Source organism: Ursus arctos, unplaced genomic scaffold (genome assembly GCF_023065955.2).
Source record: "Ursus arctos isolate Adak ecotype North America unplaced genomic scaffold, UrsArc2.0 scaffold_10, whole genome shotgun sequence".
NCBI classification, from domain to species: Eukaryota; Metazoa; Chordata; class Mammalia; order Carnivora; family Ursidae; genus Ursus; species Ursus arctos.
In genome coordinates, this window is record NW_026622764.1 from 58,257,454 (window position 1) to 58,280,362 (window position 22,909).

Below are 22,909 nucleotides of genomic sequence, written 5' to 3' on the forward strand. Positions count from 1 at the left end.
AGCAGAAGGACACTGTATGGTGAGGTTTGGCAAGAGGCAATTTTGTCAGCAAAAGTTATAAAATAATCAAGTTATAGGACTTCAGAGGGATATCCCAGAGTTCACTAAGCCCAGGCCCTGCCTCAAGACAGGCAGCAGATGATAGATTAATAAAATTAAAAATAAAATAACTTCTAGGTAGAGGTTTAAGGTATATGTGTCTGGATACCAAATATAGCCCTGCCACTCTAATTTCTAGTTCAGCATCTGTTCATTTTTTGTTTATTTCAGAAAGGAATTTAACTCATGAAACAAACTCTAGAAATAATGTAAACAAAATTTAGTTGTAAAAACATTAAGGATCATGTTTTGAAAAGAGGTGCTCTAGAAATCTATCCTAGGGTTATAATACAAGCATGGGAAAGTCATGCAGGAAGATGTTCACCACCACAATAGCAGAAGAGTCACATCAACTAAAAATTCAACAATAGGGGACTCGTTAATTACAATATGGAATATCATCACTCAGCCATTGAAAATAGGTTTCAAAGACCACGTGAAAACATGGAAGGATGCTTTCTCCATAATGCTGAATACACAAAGAAAGATTGATACGAAATAATATATGCAGACGTAAATACTCACGTAGTTTAAAATGTTGAAATAAAAATGGAAATTATTCCTTCTTTTGGCACTTTGGGAACTTACTTTAATGGCCCAAAGACTTTGGGAGTAATGATCAAGATGGCAAAGATTATGGAAGAGCTGGGCTGGCTATTAGCCATCCCAGAGAATTTGTGGGGAGACCACCTCCAGACACCTCATAACCGTGCTACGGGTTAAGCTATTCTCATACCTGGTACGATGTGGCACAGACCGCTCCTATCAGAGTAGTAATGGAGAAGCATTTTCCCATCTGCTCCTTTCTCCACGCGGAACGATGGTGCGTTCATCTCCTAATCAAAAGACATGACATGTTTCTCCCAGTGAACGCAAGTAGTTTAAATTATGCTTTTGAGGCTTTGTGCCACAACAGTACTTACCCATTACAGCACAGAAAACTATATTTCCAGCCCGTCTCCAACACAAAATCCACCATGGTTTTGGCCCCTATATATCAGGAATTCGATATTATCCCTAATTCCCTAACCCACTCTATGTGGCAAGTATTATCTCCCTTTTAAAAAGGAAGAAACAGGCTCAGTGGTGTCAAGGCTAAAGTAAGGGTGGAACAGTGTTTGGACCCCAGTGAGCCTTCCTACCACGCGTGCCGCTTCTACCCCACTCCAAGGCGGGGCCAGCTGCTTGGCCTGTGATCAAGTGATGGGCGTCTTCACCCTCAGAAAGATCAGGAGCTCAGAGCAATTTGGAGAAGAGTTCATTTCTTGTCCTGGAAGTAAAATGCTGTCTGCGAAGTAACATTGCACATTTGGAAAATCAAGATACATCAGAAGAGATCATCTTTCTCTGGGAACAAATGTTGACATTCAAGTATGCACCATCTCATGGTAGATGGATGTCAAGAAATAAGGATGAAGACTTTGCCTGGGGGAGTCCCTGAGAGAAACCACCTCTCCCCCTTCCCCACCATGATTAGTAGGCAGCTCAGCGCTCAGGCTTACGGCTTGTGGTCTGAGTGAGGGAAGAGATTTAGTGAGGTGGGTTCCTACCAAGATCTTTGCTTTCTTCTATGGTGGGAAGGTTTCTAGTTAAAATGAGTTTCTTTAAGGGGGAAAAAAAATAGATAGATAGATAGATAGATAGATAGATAGATAGATAGATAGATAGATGATAGATAGATGATAGATAGATAGATAGATAGATAGATGATAGATAGATAGATAGATAGATAGATAGATAGATGATAGATAGATAGATAGATAGATAGATCGATCAGAATCCAGAAGGGCTTAAATGAAAATTCACACCCTCTTGCGTCCACCTCCACCCTCACTCCTCACCCCCAGCCTAAGCCACTTCCCAAAGACACTTCTCAAAGTCTGTGCTTTTAATTCTTCTGGCCAGTCTATCCAACTCTCTAAATAGTAAGATTATACTTTTATTTCTTGATTAAAATAGGGTTTTATGAACATAGAGAATCAGGGCAAAGAGAAAATAATGGGAAATAGACCAGATCATGGTCTTTGGGAGACAGGCATACATGGGGTTGCGTCCTGGCTCAGCCACCACGACCTGGCAACTTGGGGTGATTATTTGATCTTTCTGGACCTGTTTTTTCATCTATATCATGAGAAAAAATAAGAATACCTAATCTTAGGGGTGTAAGGAGAGTAATTCAGTGTTTATAGATTGCTTAGCCCAACATCTGCCTTGTAATTAGCATCCAAAGAAAGTTAGGTAAAGAAACAAGATAAAAGGCACAGCTATAATCAGAAATGTATGCCTTAAGGCATTGACAGATTACTAAGGCAGACATAAAGAAAAGCGAGCATTTTCTTATTTTACTTTTGCTGGAGAGACACTCTATAATGTTCTGCCCAGTATAAAGCTCTATAGCTATCAGGTATCACTGTGTGTATCTTATTACAGCTTGCATAGTATAACATTTATATATTTTATTCACCTCATCATGTGCAAAATATCCTCCCTTACACCCTGAGAAGTTCTATTCTTTTTTTAAAGATTTTATTTATTTATTTTGAGAGAGAGAGAGAGAGAAAGTGGGGGAAGGGGCACAGGGAGAGGGAAAGAGAGAATCTCAAGCAGACGCCCCCTTGAGCACTGAACCTGATGCAGGGCTCAACCTCACGACCCCGAGATCATGACCTGAGCCAAAATCAAGAGTCAGACATTTAATTGACTGAGCCACCCAGGCGTCCCTGAGAAGCTCTATTCTTTAGCATTGGTTTTGGCATATGAAGGAATGATAGATGACTACCGCAGAGGAAAGGTAGTGGGAGTTGGGTGTACAAACAATGAGCTGGGACTTCACACCCTCAATCCCATTCACCCTTATTCATTAGAGCGGCAGTAATATGGTGATATAGAGATATAGAGCATCAGTAATATAGTATCTGGAGCATAAAAGATATTACTTTTTTTTTTTTTTGGTTTAATGAATGAATGGGAGAACATTAACATCCTCCAGAACTGTGACTTGAAGTATTTTCAGATGAAAGATGCTATATTAAAAAATCTTATGGGAGATTATTAAAGGGGCCCAGCTCTATTTCTTTGTATCCTAATTGCAGTACTTTAGCTAAGAAATTTTAAAGGAAGTTGCCATATGAATTACAGTCATTTTTAAACCGGCCATATTGAACAGAGAGCAGGGAAAAGAAGGGAGTTATTATTATTTATGAAATGCGTTTTCTAGACTGGTCATGATGCTGGGGATTTCCACATCGATCTCTTGTAACACACACAATAATATGAGACAGGATTTTTTTTCCTATTTATTCCTTTTTGTCTCTGTGTTTGCCCAACTCCTAAACAAAGGGCTTGGCACCAAGTAGATGCTCAATACATATTTATTAAATGAATAAGTGAAAAACTGGAGGTCCAGAGAGGGCACCACACAGCTAGTAAGCCGGCCAGACAGCGTGGAAGGCCCATCTGACCCCATAGCCAGGGCTCTTTCTATTCCCTCTGTCCTTGGGTAGTTCACATGATCATGACAGGACAGACAAACCTACTCATCCTACTTGAAGTCAGTTAAGGTTTCCAAGCTTCTTATCCTTAGGTGAAAAACAGAAAATCATCATTTTCCCATGGAACACGCATAAGGGTGCATTACCGTTGAGCAGGCACCTAAGCATATATGTATATGTTCCCACTTTATCCTCATGACAATGCCCCAAGGGCGGTTATGAGCATTAAATATAAAAATAGGGAAGAAAGAACTTCGTAAACTACAAAGAGTCCTAAAACTAAATATAAACAATTTTATATAAAATGAACTGTTATCAAAATATGGGTAAGTGCCATTTTGCCTTTTTAATGAAGCATTTCCTTTTCTAAAAAAGAAAAGGAAGTCTAGGCTTTTGAATTTCCAACGATGCCTCCAAGCAAGGAAACCAAGGAAAGAACTCCAGGAGGAGATATCCCAATAGGGAAATTGGGTTCTTAACACCTCACGGGGTCACCCTGCGGGTTACTCAGCGCGGGATGGTTTCCGACTCTGGCTCTCGGCCCTGTCAAGTCCTTCCTTCTGATACGTGAAGAGATGAATGTGGCTGCAGAAGCTATTTATCAGCTCCATCCAGGCCAAGAAACCTGAGGAGCGATTTTGCAAACCCACTGAAACCTGCTTGTTCCCGAGCCTTTGTTCCCTCTGTGATCAATCTTCCAGATTCATTCCAAAGCCACACCAGCGACTATCGGAATAGGCCATCCTCTGTCACAAAGCCGACCTCTTCAGCTTGTCCTTCCTGGACTGTGGCCGGCCTGCCTATAAAAGTGGCTACAGGCATTCATTGTCCATTTCTTGCCTCAGAGAAGCCCTGACACCGCGTACCAAGGATTCCACCTGGCCCCTGCACCTGTGCTCCTCTTGGGGGAGGGAGGCCCCAGGCATTTGCTTCCCCTCAGAGCCACCAAGACCGGCCTCAGACGGCCTTACCTGATAAGATAGTGCGAGGTAACTGTGGAGGGCGTCCAGGTTTTCAATAAACTCCGTGAGGTTTCCTCCCAGTGTCCGTAACATCCTGTCATAGCCAGACATCTTACAGAATTTAAAGAAGTATTCTCCAAAGAGTTTCAGAATGGCTTCCATGGACACACCTGTGGAACACGAAGCACACCCCAAATAAAAGCACTTGCAAAGTGTGCGTTCTCACTCAGGTGGTCTTCCCTGATCTCCAAAGAGTTCAAGTGTGATACGTTACTGAGCGACTCCCAAAGGTTTCACTTTCCTCATGAGTAAAAAGCCAACAATAACATCTCTGGCATGGTGCGTGGAGGCCAGGGCAGCCCTGGCCGCTGAACGTGAATTTCTCCTAACCCCACCCCAATCTTTTCTGTGGTCCCCACAGTGTAAAGTCCTCTACGGTGCAGAAGGGGAGGGGAAGCTGTCGTATCCCTATGCTGGCTGAATCTGGTGCCCAGACCAGGTTCACTCCGGGCAGGGCAGTGTATGGCCCTCTAATCTCCCCTCCCACCTCTAGACATCTTTAAATACAAAGGCCTTTAAATGAAATAAAAAACTATCTCTGAGAAAGAACTAGTACCGCAACTAAGAAGCAATACTGACAAACTTAACTTGATGATGCCACATGCTTGCAAGGGCTTCCCCTTTTCCTCTCGTCCTCTCCCCGTCCGGGTTTCCCTGTGGGGCGTACTTTGCACATCGCATCCTCCATAAAGATTTCTCTGAATATCCCACGCCACATTGAGTACTCTTCCTAAGTGCTGCGTTTTCTTTTCTTTCCAACTGTGTGATAATTCTGAGGGGCCGTGACTTCATTCTACACATTTTCTGTGCTAGACACAAAGTAGGTGCTTGATAAATACCCAGCGGTGGATTTGTGCCCTTCGCTGGGGCTGCCGCCACTCTCTGCACTGTTGCAATAGACAGAAGTGATTGTTTGCTGTATAGAGGCAGAAGTCTTTTTTAAAGAATATTTTATCGTTCCTGAAATAGTCATTAGTCATTAAACACTCATTAATCAAAACCACCAATTATTTTGCTCGGTGCTTGCCAAAACCTTGTAAGCTAGCTAATCTTATTATCATGTCCCCTTTCTTACAGGTGAGGTGTCCCCTTTTTGAAACTGAGAGTCATCTTTGTGAATTGACCCAAATCAGAGGCAGAGGGTCTAACTCTAAATTTGGTGATTTTTTTTTTTTTAAGATTTTATTTATTTATTTGACAGAGAGAGTGCACAAGCAGGGAGAGTTGCAGGGAGAGGGAGAGGGAGAAGCAAGGAGTCTGATGGGGAACTCTATCCCAGGACCCTGGGATCATGACCTGAGCTAAAGGCAGATGCTTAACTGACTGAGCCACCCAGGCATCCTAAATTCGGTGATTTCTATACCACATCCCACAGTCTTGGGAGAAGCAACGAAACAAGAGGTGTCCTCCAGGATGAGGACTGCATATGGGTTGTCATCACTGACACAAGAGATAGGGCCTTCCTTGATGCTAGTGGTCTGGCACGTCTGTGAGAGAACATTCTCTTATTGACTGCAGTGTGGTGACCCTGGTAGGTCTTGGGGGCTGGGACAAGGTCTGGAATGCCCAGGTTCACGGGAGACCTGCGGAATTCACAATCACCACGATCCCTGGCTGGATCCTTGAAGGGCCCTGTGATGCTCCGGCTGGATCTGGAATTCACAGCAAGGGGCTTTCCAGGTCTCTGGAGCTATCTAAGAACAATTCCTGCAGGGGGTGCAGGGGATCTGAGGAGGTCTGGATGCTTCCCAGCCTCTACTTGCTCCCTGAGAAGGTCAGAGAAGCAGATTCCCTGTGGCTCCTTGTTCACACCCAGACTTTTGGGCAGATAACTGTTTTGTAATCTGAGCTGGATAGAATCCTGTTCCGAGTTGGTCTGGTCTTATCAGAGATGAGTTATACAAACATTCCAAAAATATATTAGCCGGGTCTTTTGAATCTAGACAAAGCTTGGGACAGCAGGGTGGAAGGTGGGAAGGGCCCGCGTGAATTGCTTCTATTGGGTTCCTGCGTGTGGGTCCATCCCGAACAGGATGCAGGCAGACTTGTCCATAAGAGCAATCAAGAGCCACCTGCTAAGCCCCAAAGAACTGAAATAAATTCCACTCAAGTCCTTTCCATTGCTTCTGAGTCCCTGGGAGAAGAACTGAGAAGCACAGGCACAGGTGTGGAATCGTTCTTTCCTCTTTCCCCCTTCCCCCCTCCGCTCCTGCTTAATCTAGCTTGTTCAAGCTGAGAAAAAACAGCTGTGCCATGCTGCGCGTCCCGCGGGCTGGGGTTCTGAGCAGGTGCGTCCTGTTACCAGGCAGGAAAGCGCAGATCCCAGAGGCCGCCTCCTCGCGAGACCACGCTCAGGAGGACGGGGCTGTCTGCGAGCCAAGCAAGGTAGAGCAAAGTGCCAGTGGCAGCCTCATGTAGAAAGACTGTGTGCTTGACTTGTCTCTTGAATCTGTAAACCTACAGAAATTCATGAGGCTGCTTGTTCCAGACCCTGGTTATTTTGTTGCTGGGCACCCAGGTCTGTTCTTGGGAAAGGCCGGCTGGCTCAGAGACTAATGGCTGCTTGATTCACGAATCTCGGGTTTGGGTGCGGCGGCTTCCATCCGTGCTGGGCTTGGGGCTTCTTCTCGGATTCTTGGTTGAGAATGCTTGTCTAGCAGAGGACAGAGGTGACTTTTTAAAAACCAGTGCCTGTGTTGTGTGGTTACACAGAGTCATCTCTGTGAATTTAGGATTCCGTGAGTTCTCTAAGTCACCGGGAGTGGGGGATATATAGGAAATGGCAAGAAAATGTGAAAACTAAAAGAGCCATAGGTGCCTTAACATATTTTTTGGTAGTGCAAAGGAGAATCTGTAGTATGCTTAGTATTTTACCTTTTGTGTAACAAATCAGGGGAAATAAGGAAATACGCATTTATCTGCTTATTTTGTGCAAATTGAAATACCAGAAGGATAAACTAGGGGCTGTTGAGATTGCTTACCTCCAGGGCATTGGTGAGAATGAGGTAAAAAGGTTCGAAAAATTGTGGAGGGTGGGGGACTGTTCTGAGCCTAACTTTTTGGACATTTCTGGTTTGGGGAATCAATGACTCATATACGAAAAATAAAGAAAATAAATGCAGTCAATAAGGATAGGGAAAGCCCTGAGATAGAATACAAACAGAAACAGATTAACAGAACAGTATTTGAACAGAACAGTTTTGAATCATCTAATTGCCCAGGAAAAAAATTAACCCAGTAACAGTTGAACATAGTATTTACATCGCTCTGTCTTCAGGCTAAACCCAAAAACAAACAAACAAAACTTTAAATAAATATTTGACTGTAGTTAGTAGGTTTCCTTCCCACAATGGTGTTGGTAAGCAATTCTGAAATGACTTTTTGAACATTTGAGGTTTAAGCATTTAAGTAAATATATTGTGAATAATGGAGAACAAGTTCCTCACTGTGTGAGAAGGAAGTTACAGTTATGGAAAGGGAAAGAACAGAATGAAGTCTGTGGGGTGGATTAGCAAATCTACCATAGTAAGACAGTAAGACCCATCATGGTTTTAGATGGGTGGATGGATGGATCGATTGATCAATCAATGGATCGATGTGTGTGTATGTTCCTTGGAGAAATGGCAGATTTCAGGGCTGGGGCAGGGAAAGGCTAAGACAAGCCTGTAACATCTAGTCATACCAGAAAGTAAAGAAATAATCAAAGAATGATGGTGTGTCAAAAGGACAAAGGGACCACCTGAAAGGGGCTCCCACTGGCTAAATCTTGGAGAATTTGAGCATCAAAAGAAATAAAGCAAAGCATCACAACCTATTAAAAAAATAATAAGGGTTCACATTGATATAAATAAAAAAATGGGAAAGAGGGGAAAATTCTTCCTTTCCCAGTAGAAATCCAACTAATAAATGTAAAAGGAACAATATACCATTTGGCCACCACCGTAATTATGGTTTCAGGCAAAAATCACCAATGAGTACTAAAACTGGGGAGGGAGGAGTTTGAGAAGCAAGTAGATATTTGCATAGTCTCAAAGTATCTTCTCACAAACGACTAATTACCAAGGGAAAGACAGGAACGATGTGGTAGAGAAACCTGGCAGATCCTTCCTTAACCAAGCAACCAAAGTTGACACCAATAATGGGACAGTGGGACAAATGGACATCATTTGCCCCCTGCTGTGATGCATTGGGAAGGACAAAACATCACTTCTGTGGTCTTCCTGCCAAGAAAGCGCAATGTGAATTGAATCAAGATGAAATGTCAGATAATCCTGAGTTGAGGGGCATTCTACAAAATAGCTGACCAGAACCTGCCAAAGATAGCAATGTTATAAAACGCAAAGAAAGACTCAGGGACTATTCCAGATGTCTGAAGACGGAAGAGATGTGACAACTGCCAGGATCCAAGGCTTTCTTTTGTTCTAAGGAATGTCACGGGGACAACTGGAAAAATCTCAATAGCGTCTGTAGGTTACGTAAAAGCCCTACCTACACGTTCATTTCCCGAGTTTGGTAGTCGTACTGTAGTTACGTAAGAGAATTTTTAGGGCTAACGAGACGTCATATCTGCGACATACTAACAATTCAGGGGAAAAAAAATTATAGATGCAGAGAGAAGGATAGAGCCAACATAGTAAAATGCTAACATTTGGGGAATATGGATGGAAAGTATATGGGAATTCTCTGCGCTATTCTTGCAAACCTCCTGTGAGTTTGAAATTATGTCAAAGTAGAAGTTTTTGCTGATTGTCCTGAAAAGACCTTAGTAAATCTAATATAAAAAGACCACAAAGACCACATTTATCCAAGGCCAGCTGAGATACAGCTGGGTTCTGGGCCTCTGTAATATTACGAATTTTGTTAGGTATAATCAAGGCATTATGATTATGTTTTAAAATGTCTTTATCTTGTTAGAGACTCATACTGAAATATTTATGGGTAAAATTATGGGAAACCTGAGATTTGTTTTAAGACATTCCAGCAAAAACAAAACCAGAGAAAGGGTGGAGGGACCAGAGAGACAGAACAAGATTGGTGAAATATTAATAATTATTGAAGCTGGGAGAGGGACACAAGTGCTTGAGTATACAATTCTGTGTGTGTGTGTGTGTGTGTGTGTGTGTGTGTGTGTGTGTGCGCGCGTGAGAGAGAGAGAGAGAGAGAGAGGGAGAGATTCTATGAAAAGGGTTGTTTGGTGTTTTGGGGGTTTTTTTTGTTCATTTTGCTTTTTGTTTTTTTTTCTTAATGGAAGGTTTCTTTGTTGGCAGGAAAATCGCTGTCAGGAAGTACGTGTTTTCTAGATGCAAGGCTTCCCAGAAGAGGTATGGAGCTTTTTAAATACCTTTTCAATTGCAATGATGTCTAAAGTCAAATTTTCTGACTTAACAAGCCTGGTGCTTCGCCATCACCAGGAAATGTTTACTTCTTCCTGGGTGGCGGCTCAAGGGACTGGAAAGAGTGGAGGTGGACTGTCCAGGGCGGGGGGACAGGATACCTTCTAAACCCTGAGTGAGGGCTGACAGACAGAGGAATGCCAGGGAGCCTACCTGTGCTGGGCCTTCTGGGCACAGGGCTCACTCAGGACTGCACCTCCAAGAACACTGCCCACCTGCCACCACCCAGATACAGGGAACAAGAGCTATTCCTCATAGTGACCTACTTGAGGGGCCCAGAGAAGCATGTGTTCTCCCACAAGACAGGGAAGTGTATGCAGTACATTTTAGAAAATTTTCCATCGAAAATGGGTAATTTTTTTACCCAAGGCTTATGTATTCAAAGGAATAAGCTTCCGATATCTGAAAGAGCCATTCATCTAGAATATTCCCTCTCAAATAATATCACCTAAGCCAGGCATGAGATAATAGGTAGGAGAAATATTTTGTGAGTAGGAAGAAGGAGCTTAAAAGCAGGAGGGGAGGGGAAACAAACTGAGGGCTTCAGAGGGGAGGGGGGTGGGGGATTGGGATAGGCCAGTTTCAAGCCCTCAGCCTCCAGTGGTCACTTTCTGGGGTTACTGGTCCCAGCTCAGAGGGTCATGGTAAAGCTCAACCTCGGAATGCCTGATTTCAGGACTCTGTCAATTTTACGTTGTTACTCTTGTTTTAAAAGAGGCAAGTGCCGAGAAGGCTTATTGGCATTTGCTGATAGCGAACTGTTGAAACGCATTTGACTATTGGTTTCTTAGCAAGCGAAGTCTAGACTGACACAGCTGTGCCAAATGGCTGTTGTGTATTGTTTCACATTTTGTCACTTCAGATCACTAATAACCCACTTACACACTAAGTAGGCACTTATTCATACGCAGAACAATTCCTTATGCAAGGCTTAACCTGCCATCTGGTCCCATCCTGAATTATGCTCATTGAAAGCACAGAGCTATGCAGAGGCAGAGTGGTCTGGAAAAATCCCAACAATTGCTTAAAGGTAGGGAAATTGCATTCTGGAGCTCACTTGAAAAGCAAAGCATTGACTAGTGGTAACTGAGCGTGCTTCTTTCTTTGTCTGAGGGAAGAGTTTGTCTCAACTGGCCAGTGTATTTTGTTAAACAGTTAAATGTCCTTCCTGTGGACTACCCTCTGGCAGGGCCATGTGCTCTCTGACCCACGAAATATATATATTTCAGTGTGTGTGTGTGTGTGTGTGTGTGTGTGTGTGTGTGTGTGTATATCGAGAGAGAGAAACCTACAGCCCATGTTCCCCAGAGCCATCCTGATTCCAAGACACATGCACGTATTTACTCAATTTTGCATCCCACCTTTTTATTTTAAAGATTTTATTTATTTATTTGACACGCGGGGGTGGGGGGAGAGCAAGCACAAGCAGGGGGAGCGGCAGGCAGAGGGAGAAGCAGGTTCCCCCCTGAGCAAGAAGTTCGATGTGGGGCTCAATCCCCAGGACCCCGGGATCATGACCTCAGCCGAAGGCTGACGCTTAACCGACTGAGCCATCCAGGAGCCCTACATCCCAACTTTTTATCTGAAAACACACTCACCATACTTAAATACCCCTTCAGATATAAGCCAAGAGCTGTTACTGGGAGAAGCAACAAGCAGTTAGAGAAAGCAATCACAGTGATAGACTATGGCTTTTGGTAGAAAGCTCCACACACAATAAAATCTACAAAAGTCTATAAAATCGTTGGTGCTTCTAAATGTGTCGGTTGGTTTGGAACTATGAAAGCATGAGGGACAGGTATGGGAGGCATCTCTCTGCTGACGGTACTGCCACCCCCAGCAGGGCTCGTGATCCCGCACGGCTACAAAACGGCCTGGGCGTGATGTCAGATGCAGGAACTAGCTCTCTCTGGAGATGTAAAAGCTTTCTCAAGTTCCTGCACCTGTCTGCTCAGGCCGCTGTAGTGGCGTACTAGGAACTGCTGGCTTAACAACAGAAATGGATTTATTCAGAATTCGGGAAGCCAGAAGTGCAAGACTAAAGTGCTAGTGTGGTCAGGTTCTAGAGAGAGTTCTCTTCCCGGCTTCTCACAGTGTCCTCACACCATGGGGGGCTGGGGGTGAAAGAGAGAGCTCACATGCCCATGCTCCCTGAGAGAGAGAGCTGTCAGACCTCTTCCTATAAGGGCACTAATCCCATCATAAGGTTCACCTTCATGACCTCATGGAACCTAATTATCTTCCCCAACGCCCCATCTCCAAATGCCATCACATCGGGGGTTAGGGCTTCAACATATGAATTTGGTGGGCGTTGACTATAATTTGGTCCCTAGTAGTTCTCAAGTACAAAGAGATTTAAAAATCTTGAAGAAAATCCATTCTCCAGAGCATTAGGTGACCAAACTGGGTTTGTAAAGGGTAAATAGTAGATATTTTCAGTTTTCCAGGTCTCTGCTGCAATGCCTCCAGTCTGCCACTTGAGCTCAAAAGCAGCCGCAGACAATACGTGAACAAATGGGCACAGCTGAGTTCCAAAAAAATTTTATTTACAAAAACAGGCAGGGAGCCAGATGTGGCCCATGGGCTGTCTGTGGTTTGCCAATCCCTGCTCAGAGGGCCCAGACGTTATAGTATAGCCATTGAAGGCAAACCCCAAAGCTTAGCCCTACTCTTGAGGGACAACAGCCAGAGACACCAGCCAGAGACATGCCCCTGCCTCCCCTTCAGATTCAGTCGGCATTTGCCGAGCACCTACTTTGGGCCCCGAACGCTGCCGAGTGCCTCACATTTGTCGTCTGTTTTGTTCCTTCCCTCCCATGACCATTTCAAGTCAGTATGATTTCTTTTTGGGGAGGAGATCAACTCTCCATGAATTTCTATCCCTGGCCCAAGGTCACACAGCTGGCACAACAGAGCAGAATCTAACCCCTGGTGCTCCTTCTAGAATGTGGACAAGATGCCCTTTGGCAGAGAGCTCAGAACCACACTGAGCCTGCGTGATGCAGCCTTCTGCTGCCGGGATCCCCTTGAAAGAAAATCAAGGAAAGAACGAAGGAGGGCTTCATCCCACCATCCAGTTCAAGCCCTGTTGTGCTTTTATTTCCTAAGCTCTGTCAAAACTCCAGCTTTTTGGGTCAAGTCTAGAGTCACCTCCCACCTCATGATTTTTATTCTTTCTGTGGGAGAAAAGTAACTGGATGCTCCCCCGACTTAGGTGGGAGAAAGGCGGCCACTATGAACACTGAGGTTGGCCCCCGCTCAGAATCAGGGCCTGCTGGACTGAGCGAGGGCCAGGCCTCGCCTGCGAGCAAATCAGAATAAGGACGGCATCTGCCCCCATGGTTTGAAAAGCAAATATCACATCATAATCACATGTTTTAAAATATTAAAAAGCAATGTTTAAGAAAATAATCTCTTTGGCGGGTGGGTTAAGCAAGAGGGCCGAGAGGCTCCCTCTGGTGTGGACAAGCGGCTGTGTGCAGGGCGGGCAAGCTGCTGTCTAGGAGGTGAGCTGGGTCTAGAAGGTGGGCCTCCCGGCTCCCAGCCCAGGGCGGGCAGCAGAGCACCCTGAGAAGTATACACGCTGGCGTCAGACTCCTCCTGAAATCCTGACTTTACCCACTTCTGGACAGCCCAGGCGCCACATAAATTTCCCCCGGCATCAGCTGAGGGGAGACACAGGGGTCCAGGAGCCCCCTAAACAGGTCAGACAGGGTAGAGGTGGGGTTCGCAGGTGCCACTGGTGCCACCCAGACCCTGGCCCGTCTTTTTCCCAGAAACTCTCTCTGTGAACCTCTTGGGAAGGGAGAGGGGCGGTGGGGGCTCAGCTGTGATCCTGAGACACTGCGTGAGCCCCGTCTGTCACCCTCCTCTGTCTGCCTGCCTCCTGAGGACCGCTGCAGAGCGAGGCTGTGCACTGGCTCTAGAGGGCGTCCAGGACATGTTGCTGCTCTCGGATCCTGCGCTCCAGGAGCTGAAGGAGCCAATGAACGTTTCATACCGGTACCTCATGTCCAGTGTCAGACACAACCTTGTCTAGCTCTGTTAGGAGGTGTGGCTGGCAAGTGACCAGGAGCTCAGCTCCCTAAGCCTCAAAAGCTTTCCCCTCCCAGCTTTGCAGAGACTTGGGGCTTCTCCCCAGTGCAGATACCTGAAAGGTTTTCTGCATCCAGGAAACGACCAGAAACATAAGAAGAGACACAGATGTCAAATTGCCATGTGGAAACAAGGGGGAAATCATGTGCATGGGGTTAAAGCTGGCACAATTTTTTTTTAATCGGAGAATTTCTCTGATATTCAGAGGAAAGAGAAATAAACTCAGGGCCTCGCCCACCACCAGCACTTTCCACTTCTGCATTCTAGAGAAGCCACCTGTCTCTGTGGGCTTAGCGCTAACTAACCATCCTGGTGCGTTCACTGGCACTAGTATGTGCCCGGGGCTGGCTTTTACCTGTGACCACCCCTGGAGGAGCTCCCGAGGACGGAAGGCCAACCTCCTGGGCCCTCAGAGACTCCATGAAAAACAGCCAGAAACCACAGTCCCGGCTGCCTGAGCCCCCGTGGGCTGCACGGGATCCAGCCTGCGGGCCCTGAGCTCCCGAGCCTCGCCCACACCTCCAGCAATTCTGTGCCAGAGTTTTGAGTGCCAGGCAAGGGTGCTGACACAGTGTCCGCCTGCAGTAATCCCTAGATGCCATCTCAACATGACCCAAAGCCATAGTGCCTGTAGGAGCTGGCGAAGGAAGTTCAACTGGGACCAAAAGAGGGGTGTCATCAAAGAACCTGGAAACACCAGGGGACTCTCTTGGCTTCCTGCACAAGCCCCCTGGAGCCTGGGACAGTAGAGGCTCCTTCCCCTCCGGGACCCAGCTCACTGTGTGCTCCGTGCTGGTGGGAAGGAAGGTAAAGGATAAGAGGGTGTACTGGATTGAAGTGTCCCCCAAAACCCATGTCTACTTGGAACTTCCAAATGTGACCTTATTTAGAAATATGGAGGGAGGGAGGGAGGGAGGGAGGGAGGGAGGGAGGGAGGGAGGAAGGAAGGAAGGAAGGAAGGAAGGAAAGAAAGAAAAGAAAGAAAGAAAGAAAGAAAGAAAGAAAGAAAGAAAGAAAGAAAGAAAGAAAGAAAGAAAGAAAGAAAGAAAAATATATTTTGAGAGCTTATTATTATGCCAGATAGCACATTTGATATTTTCACATATATCATCTCATTTAATCCTTGAAATAACTCTGACGCATAGACCAATGAGAAAACAGTAAGCAAGTAAACAACTTATCCTCAATCATTAAAAGAAAGAGGCAGAACTGTATTCTTTGTCCTGAACCTCTTCCCATCCGGGCCTGGGGAGTGAGCAAGTTAATACAATAAACCATCCCTTGCTGATACCTCTGTGCGAGGAATCATCCTGGAAGTACAGGTGCATTGTAAGTGGGACCCTCCACAATGGGTCCCCCATTATGACCCTGCCAGTGACATTTTAATGTCTGGATAGATGGGAAGACAGTCCATTGCAGAGCAGATGGGGAGGAAGGGCCCTGAGCACCCCCACAAAGCACACCATCTCTATTTCCAGATAAACATGAGTGTGGTTGGCCTAAGGGGATTCCCAATGCTGTTCCTCTGGACACCCAGAGGGAATCATAATGATCCATTTCAAAGGTATTACAACTTCTGTCAAGGTCATTATCAAGGCCACACATGAGAGTGGTGGTACAGATGATGGAACTCAGAGTGACACTCACAGTTTTTGTCTGTAAGAAGCTTAAGGCTATGCAAATGGAAAGGGTGGGTGACTGGATTAGGGTGGGCTCTAAGTCCAATATGATGAGGGTCCTTATAAGAAGAGGGAGATTTGGACATAGAGACATAGACACATGGGGAGAAGACGGCCTGGGAGGATGAAAGCAGAGAGTGGAGTTATGCTGCCCCAGGGAGCCCTGGAACCACCAGAACCTACAAGAGGAAGGACTCTTCCCTAGAGCCATCTGAGGGAGTAATGCCTCGCTGACGCCTTGATTTCAGGCTTCCCACCCTTGTCCTATGAGGGACTACATTTCCCTTGTTTTAAGTTACCAGGCGTGGTACCATTGACTCTCGTCATTTGCAGATTCCATATTTGACCCACTCACTAAAATGTACCTACAACCCCAAAATCAGTACCCAGAGCATTCGCAGTCATTCAGGAGCAGGCGCAGAGCGGCAACTACGTTGAGTCCCCCAACATACACGTTTCTAGCTAAGGTCAGATGAGGCAGTGCTCTGCGTTCTTGTCTCATTTCTCATACTGTAAATTAAATGTCCTTTTTGTGATCCATTCCGCGCTACGTTTTTACATTTTTTGTGCTTTTTTGTTGGTGATTGTGCGCTGAAAATGCCCAAGAATAGTGCTAACGTGCTGCCTCGTGCTCCTAAGTCCCAGAAGGGTGTGATGTGCCTTTCAGACTAGAGATGTGTGTTAGAGAAGCTTCATTCAGGTGTGAGTTACAGGCTCCTGCCCACGGGTCCAATGTTAATAACAATATATAGGAAACAAGGGATCTTAAAACAGAAACACACAGAACAAGGTTAAATAGTTATCAGTTGACGAAAACGTGGCCAAAGTCTCTCGGGAACCTAGCCTGTCCTTCCTCTCAGAGCAACGTCTCAGGACTGCTAACTCCTCGTTGGCAGGGACTTAACAGAACTACTGTGGGTGATGAAAACTGGTTGTACTTCATCATGGCAGCCCTGAGAAACCCAAGCAAGCCCCCTTCATCCTCACCCAGAACTTTGCAGGCCTCCTGGATGAGCTTCATGGTGATGACGTCATCATACACCGTGTAAGTCATGAAGGCGTCTTGTACTTCTGTGGAAGCTCTGAAAGAGAAATCGAGGGGCCATGAAAACCCAGCACCGGGAGCTCGGTTTACCCGCTCAAGGATATACCCGCTGACCGAGTAAAATGTAAGATCGCAACAACACTCTTGATCATCAGGAATGGGAGGCAGTGGCGTGTTCAGGTGTAAGGTCCTCCAAGACGTCTTCGCTGGACCCCAATTTGGGCCAGGAGCTTCCTCCTCAAGGACCCACAGTAGGCTACGTGCTTTTCCAGTTGGTACCAAGATTATTCGTCTTCCCTGCAGACTGTGCTCCTTGAGCACGGCCTTGTGACTTAGTTTGATCTTTGAACCCCCAGCAGGAAGTACTGTGCTTGGCGCATGTTAGAAACCTAACACACGCTAGTGAACACGGACTCGGCGGTCCCAGAGCCTCATTCTCTGAAGCAAATAGAACAGCTTCTTGAGAATCTCACTGTTTTGAAACATGGGTAGGTATGTTTTAGGAGTTATGGATGGACTTTAGTCTTCTAACAGTTAGCCAAACCCAGTGAAAAGTGACTTAACCTGGGAGTTACCCTCTTGGCTCGCTCCTTATGTGAACCATGAAACTGCAGTTGGCAGTTCTGTCAAGTCAGGGGACAGGAGGCTGGGCAGGGAATGCTTCCCTGAGAAAGGGAGGTTCTGCTGAGACTGAGGGATGGATAGGCAAAGACGAGCATTCTGGACAGAACGAAGAGGCTCCAATGCAGCAAAGAGAATGTTTGAAGAACTGAGAAAAACACAAAACATTTGCGTTTATCCTGGATCACTTTACAGAACCTCGGAACTGGTAGAAGTGTGAAATTTCCCCATTCTATACAACCTCTGACTGCTAGTCTTCTAGTTTCTTCTTAAATGCTTCCAGTGACAAGCAGCTCAGCCCTCTGCAAGGCAGCACATTCCATTTACAGACTGCTCTCTTTGATAGAAAGTTTTTTCTTATGAGGAACCAAAACCTACTTCTAGACCCTGATGATACCTTCTATTTACTGGGCATCTGCTTTTGGCCATGAAGTTGACAGACCGTTTGTGATCACCCCTCTTACTGTGGAGGAAATGGAAGCTCAGAGAGGTTGTCTTGCCAGGATCCCCCAGCTGACATGTGAGGGACCTGGGTTCTGAACTCTGAAGCCCACATGGCTCCAGCACCTTGCCACCTGCCGTCCTGCTCCCAGGTCCTGGACCCGCCCCCGTGGCACATGCAGACGGGGATGCTCCCACCTCCAGATACCAGCTCTCGAATACTCGGAGATCCTTATTCATTCCTAAATCTTTTTTTTTTTTTTCCCCTCTGAGCTATCCATTCCTTTATCTCCCTGGACTTCATCTTCCTCACTGTGAAATGGGAGAATGACACTTGTCCCATGTTTCCAACAGGAGTATTGATGAGGATGAAAGAGAGTAACAGGAGTGAAAGGAGAGAAATGAGAAACACCGCACAGATGCAGGGAGGAAGCTGATATAACAGTGGGGCACGCAGGTGGCATGCTGTGCTGGGGGCGACCCAGCTGGGAGCCAGGACACCCTGGCTCCAAATCTATCCCTGATACAAATGAGCTCCGAGGGAAAATTACTTTCCCTCTTTGGGCCTCGATTTCACAATCAGTAAAGTAAGGGAGATAGTTGGTAAGATCAGTGTTCCTTAACCTTTTTTTTTTTTAATTTTTTTTTAATGCATGCTCCCTTCCCCACCCTACATGCATTTGCTAGAGCTTTTCAAACAGCCCTATAGGGGCCTTGTCCTTGCACTTGACCGCCACTGAACTAGAAGCTTTCCACTTGCAAGATTCCTATTTTGGTCCATGTCTGTACAGTGGTCTCTAAGCATCATCAGATGCAGCTGTTCAGAGATGCTGGATGTTGGGCCCGGGGCAGACAAAGGATGCTGTTAACCACCATCCCTCCCTTAAGTGGATGATCTCTGCCATGTTGTCATCACCCTCCATCCACTCCCCCCAGGCCAGTGGGCCTTTGTGAAAACTTGGACCCTGCTTCTATGCCTATGAGTAAAATAGAAACACGATGAGCAAGATCCAAATTTAAGCCTGACATGTTATCATAATTTATTCAAAAGGCCCCAAAAGGGATTATGTCATCTCCAAGACCCTTGGAAAAGTGACAAGCTCTGTGCCACCTCCCGGGCTTCTGTGGGACCACCCATTCATCCCTGTCTGGGTCTGGCAGCCTCTTCTTTCCTGTGGCTGAACTGATGATACTTTAGTGTCAAATATTTATTTGGTTTGTATATATGTTGCACATTTCTAGAATGCCAGACATGCCCAGACTGTTATGATTACACAGGAGCTGTCAGCCTTGTTTATTGATCTCCATGATCTTGCATATAACACTTCGCACAGTCAGTGTATACTTGCACGTACAGTCGCTCAAACTGCTCCAGTGAGGCAGCATGTGCACCAAGGACAAAAAAATAAGTCATCCAATTGATGACTCCCCAGTGAGATGGCAAAACCTCTGATAAGAAGGGAAGGGAAGAAAAATAGCCATCAGAAAACATTTTGAAGGGACACCCGGATGACTCAGTTAAGCATCTGCTCTGGACTTTGGCTCAGGTCATGATCTCAGGGGGGTGAGATTGAGCCCCACGTCATCGGGCTCACACACTTGTGGGGAGTCTATTTGAGATTCTCTCTCTCCCTCTCCCTCCGCCGCTCCAGCCCCCCACTGCTTGCATTCTCTCGAAAGGAAGGAAGGGAGGGAGGAAGGGAGGAAGGAGGGAGGGAGGGAAAAGAAAACATTTTTGAAGAGATTGGGGGTTGGAGAAGCATTGTGGGACATGAAGTAAGTTGATGTTTCCAACTCACACAGAGAGGAGCGCATTTCACTTAATGTGAAAAATGCCAACCACAGAGGTGGCCACGTGTACACCTGTTCAGGAGGTCTGACAAATCAGGCTTTAACTGGAATAGTCAGCCATTAAATGTATGCTCCTTTTCAATTAGTTTTAACTAGAGAAACCCAAAATAACTGGGCAGGAAGCTAGGGCCAGGCGGCCTATTCCAGAATAACTTGGGGATCAAAATAAACATCCAGATTCCTGGGCCCTGGAGATGGTGCCTGGAAATCCATATGTATTTAACCACTTGTCTCAGATGACTCTCCAGGTTTGGAAACCACTGCTCAGAAACACTTTCTAGGATTCAGTCTGGCAAGGCCACACGTTACAAATTATAGATCTTACATTGTTCAGCGTTACAAAACTGAGGTAATGGTTTCTAAGAGTCCAGAGTGAGCCGTAAAGCCCACGGGAAAAATAAATAGCAAGTTTCAGGCCAAGAAAATGGGATCAATTCTAAGCTATGGGGAAATCATTGCTTCAAGAGTTCCTTTCTGGTAGGTAGAGAATTCCTATTACAAACCTGTATGTAATCATGTGACTCAAGGTGTAGGTGGGGAAGAAGAGGCCCTGAGAGTTACATGGTGTCACGACCTGGTGTCCTGGTGTTGTGACCACCTGGTACTTAGGAGAAGTCCCCGCTTGTCATTCTAGCCAACCCTCCAGCCAGCTGCTCCAGGTCCTGAAGGCTTTCATGACAAAGTCCAGACTTGTTGGGCTGACACATGCAACCCAACCCCTGCACCCTACCCCTCACTTCCAGCCACCTCCCCTACTCATTCCTCAAGATGCTCCAAGTCCCTGTGACCAGCCATGCCAGCTCCTTCCCACGGACTCTCCCCCGACAGGAAGGCGAGCTGGCCAACTTTTGTCCTTCCTTTCCCACTTAGCCTGAGAATCACCAACTCTGGTCGTTATGAGCTGCCGTCAGATTCTAGCAGCCCTCCTCTGAGTTCCTGAGTCCCCGCTATTTACCTGTCTTCGCACTGGCTGCACCTGTAACCTTTGATGTACGTGTCCCCAGGCTTCCTAGACGACGGGCCCCAAAGAGCAGGTAAATATCATTTCATTTCCTATCTTCAATACCTAGCATTGTACCTGGCACACAGTAGCAGCCTGATAGGAAGTTATAAGAGGTTTACAGAGTGTGAGAGACCTGACCTAGCAGAGGTTCCTATATCCACTGTATGTGAGTCAGCAGACCTGGGAACGAATCCTGACCCTACCACGGTCGAGTGGATGACTTGAAACAAATCTCACTGTGTCTCCATTTCTTCACTTTTACACTGACAGTATTCGGTTAGGTCAGTGTTTCCACAGAGAAATTGAGGTACCACCCTATCCTGTCCCACCCTCAACCCTCCCAGCCAACATGCAATGTAGGTTCACTGAGAATGACTCTGGCACCTAAACCAGCAGTTCTTAAGGTGTGTTCCATGGACCCCTGGGGGGGGGACCCTAGGAGGCTTTTAAGGATCCATGAGGTCAACACTATTTTCATAATAAAATTAAGACATTAGTTGCCCTTTTCACTGGTTGAAATGTGCTCTCATGGTTCCAAAGCATTGGTAGGCAAACCTATTAGTGCCTTAGGGTGAATCAAGGCAGGGGCACTCAACTGTACTAAGTAATCACATTCCTCACTGCCACACACCCGTGGTAAAGGGAAACAAAGCCAGTTCCACTTCAAATCGTCCTTAATGAAGCAATAACATGGATTGATTTTATTAAACCATTTGAACATTCTGCATGACGAAGTGGGAAGTCCAGAAGGCACTTCCGTTGTCTACACAAGGGGGACGGTCCCCTCAAGGAAATGCGCTTTTATGATTTTGCTTTTGGGACTCGAATTCGCCACTTTTTTCATGGAACATCATTTCTACTTGAAAGAACCACGGACAGACGGACCGCGGTTATTCAGAATTGACCGTTTGGCAGACAGTTTCTTAAAAAACGAACAAAGTTAACTTGCCACTTCAAGGAAAATAACTGACAGAATTCATTGCCAATGATAAAACTCAAGCTCTCGAGAGAGAATTGGAATTTTGGAAAACTTGCATCTGCTACCGTGAGCTCATCGGCTTCCCAATTCTTAGAGGCTTTGACGAGAGTGGTGATATTGACAAATGTGATTTCGATATCGTATAACGCATAGTGGATAATGTTCATAAGATCTGCATCTCTCAGCATTTTCCAAATGGCTAATGCATGGTAGTTCAAAATGAGGGCAAAAGATATTTCAAAGCACAGGAGAGGCCAAGGGCTTTGCCCTCAACATTGTAACTGATCTTTAAGAAATCACCACTAGGGGAGCTTTTGTGAGGTTTGAAAGAACCTCCAGAATGATCAGAACAGAGCCTGAACGTGCTTCCGCCTATGTTTTCTTCAATGAAAACCACAGATCACAACAGATAGAGCACAGAAAATAGAACCCAGCTATCTTCCACTAAGTCGCACATTGAAGTGGTTTTTGCAAAAGATATAAAGCAATGTCTCTCTTCTCACTAATTGTTTTATTTGGCTAATGGTTATTTTTCATAAAAATGGGCTATTTATGCTCACAGGTAATAGATTTATTATTGCCATTTTAGGCGAATCAATAAATAACCATCTATTAAAATTTCTCAGGTTTAATATCTAATATAGTAAATGCCAATAGATAAAAGCTATTTGGGTCTCCAATCGTTTTTAAGATTGAAAGGTCTTCCTAAGGCCAAGCTGTTTGAGAACTTCTGACTTAAACCCATGGTGAATCAGATTTGCTTTGGGAGCTAAGGAAGCCGGGGCTTCTGGGAACAAAGTAGCCCTGGCCAGCCTCCCTCGTTTGGAGCCACCCCAGCCTGGGAGGGTGGTGGAAGGACCTCCCTGTATGCCCTGATGATGGTCCTGGGTGCCTCTGGGAGGGACTACAGGCCACCCAGCCCCCAGAGCCACCTCCCCCTAGCAGAATTAAAGCATCCAGACCTTAATGTGACCCCCATTATAGCCATGTGAAGGAGAGGCTGCAATCCCTGATTGGGGGTCACCTTCTTGCAGAGAACTGCTCTAAAACAGCCGTGGGCAGGTGGGGGCAGAGGGGTGAGACATGTACAAGTAGAAAAAGGGCCGGCATTCTTCTAGAACTTGCCACCAGGAAAGAAGCACACCTTGTAAGAAACTGCCTACAAAGGTGTAGACATACAGAAAGACATT

General features: G+C 45.8%; 1 long non-coding RNA gene across 1 annotated transcript in view; it reads left to right on the forward strand.

Moving 5' to 3' along the window:
- Window positions 1-22,909, forward strand: part of LOC123000698 (uncharacterized) — a 30,062-nt gene that overhangs the window by 732 nt on the left and 6,421 nt on the right. The window contains exon 2 of the long non-coding RNA XR_006408848.3: window positions 9,880-9,933. This is a non-coding gene — a long non-coding RNA (uncharacterized LOC123000698). The remainder of the gene's footprint in view (window positions 1-9,879; window positions 9,934-22,909) is intronic.